Source organism: Octopus bimaculoides, chromosome 17 (assembly GCF_001194135.2).
Source record: "Octopus bimaculoides isolate UCB-OBI-ISO-001 chromosome 17, ASM119413v2, whole genome shotgun sequence".
NCBI lineage: Eukaryota > Metazoa > Mollusca > Cephalopoda > Octopoda > Octopodidae > Octopus > Octopus bimaculoides.
Genome location: NC_068997.1, coordinates 2195360 through 2197519, shown reverse-complemented (window position 1 = coordinate 2197519; position 2160 = coordinate 2195360).

The window sequence follows — 2160 nt, the reverse complement described above, 5'->3', positions numbered from 1 at the left end:
GTCTAAATGTTGATGATGAAGCCTATAGAATAGTATCTGAATGTATAGGGTGTATATGTATATAGTGTCTGTATAGTATATATGCATGTCTTGGATATATGTGCCTGTTGCATTTATAGTGCATGTGTGTGTAGTGTTTGTATGGTATAAGTGTAGGGCTGTCTTGGATATATACGTTTACAGTGTGTATGTATGTGTGTGTATATATATATACACACACACACACACACACACACACACACACACACACACACACACACACACTAATCGAAATATACAGTATTATGTATCCATAACAGCTGATCTTACCAATCAGTTTTGCACTAGGGGTTCAGTGGAGTGTTAGATAACTGCTCGATTATATAGCCCTGTGCTCTTCAGAGATGGCAGTTGGCTGTTCGATATATATGCCTGTAGTGTCTGTAGTGTGTATGTATGTAGTGTTTATAGTGCGACTAAATATTAGAGATTTCTTTTGATTCTTGTAAATTATTTCAGCTTTTTTACCAAACTTCTTGGAACCTAATTTTAGAAACTGTAGACTTTGAACGCCTCACCTCTTCATACAGTAACTAGGACAGACCATACATCCAACTTACTGTAAAAACTTTCAACGCACAAAAACCTCCATTGCTAACCAATTCCAGTGAAAAACAGTTGCAGAATAAAATATGGAGAGAATATTCAATCACAAACTGAAAGGATTTTAAACTCAAAAGTAAAAAAAAAAAAAAAAAAAAAAAAAAAAAAAAAAGAAAAAATACCCAGAAAATATTCAGAAAAAAAAATCTATATTTTTATCAATATTCCTATTGTCATGTTGTAATCATAATAATAATTATGGTAACAACAACAACAACAACAATCTACTGTTTTGTTAATTCTGATAACCTTTGTTATATTACCACATAATATCACTATTGGTAAACCTTTTACATATACATAGAATATTATATATATGTATACATATGTATATTATATATATATGAATATGTGTATATATATATATATATATATATATATGGATGTATATATGAAGATGTATATTTCTGTTTTGTTTTGTTTTTTGTTTCTAATTGATGGAAATTTCTCCAGAATATTCCATATTTTAAAATATATTTGCATCAATAATTCAGATTTTCAAACAATTCTCCAATTGACAGATTTTTTTTCAAGTTTATCATCAACATTATTATTATTATTATTATTATTATTATTATTATTATTCAAGCAAATGACCTAACAGAAACATAAGTGCTTCAGACAAAATGCATAGCAGATTTACTTCCAGCTCTTTACATTCTGAGTTCCAATCCTGCTAAAGTCAACTTAGTTTTTCATCCTTTCAAGCCTGACAAAAATAGAGTACCAGTTGACTACTGGGGAGAGTCGATGTAATAGAGTAATGGCCTCTCCCTAAAATTGCTGGCCTTGTGCCAATAATTGAAACATTTTATTAGTCTTGTTGATTGTTGATAAAAGAAATACCAGTCACAATCTGGGTTCAGTCTTCTATATCATCTCCCACCTTCACACTCCATTTTTCTGGCTTTATGTCAGTGGAAGAAATCAGGGTCTATAGATTCAAATGTTTGTTCCTCTCCCACCGTTAGGGCCTTGGTTCTATAGTATCAGTGATGTACCAGTTACATACTGGTTTCAACATAACCCCCGGTGGCTTTCTACCTATCTTACAAAGCATTATTGGCTGATGGATTGACAGAGATGTTAGAATACCAGAAGAAATGCCTTGTGGTATTTAGTTACAGCTTTTATAATTTAAGCTCAAATCCCACTAAGATCAACTTCACCTTTCATTTTCCCTGGGTCCATATAATTCAAATTATACCCTCTGGTCCAAAATTCTGGCCTTTTGCCTCTTTAAGAAGTCACTACTACTACAACCACTAAGTTGTTTGGCAAAAGTGATAGACATACAATTTTACAACCCTTTGTGTTCTAGGTTCATATTTCACTGATGGTTGATCATTCCTTTTAATCTCCCTGGAGTCAATGAATACTAAGGTTGATTTAGTTAACCCCATAATAACTTATTAAGGTGGCAAGCTGACAGAATTGTTAACATTTTGTCTGTCTTTATGCTCAGAGTTAGAATTCCACAGAGCTTGAGTTTGCTTTTCCTCTTTATGAGGTTGATAT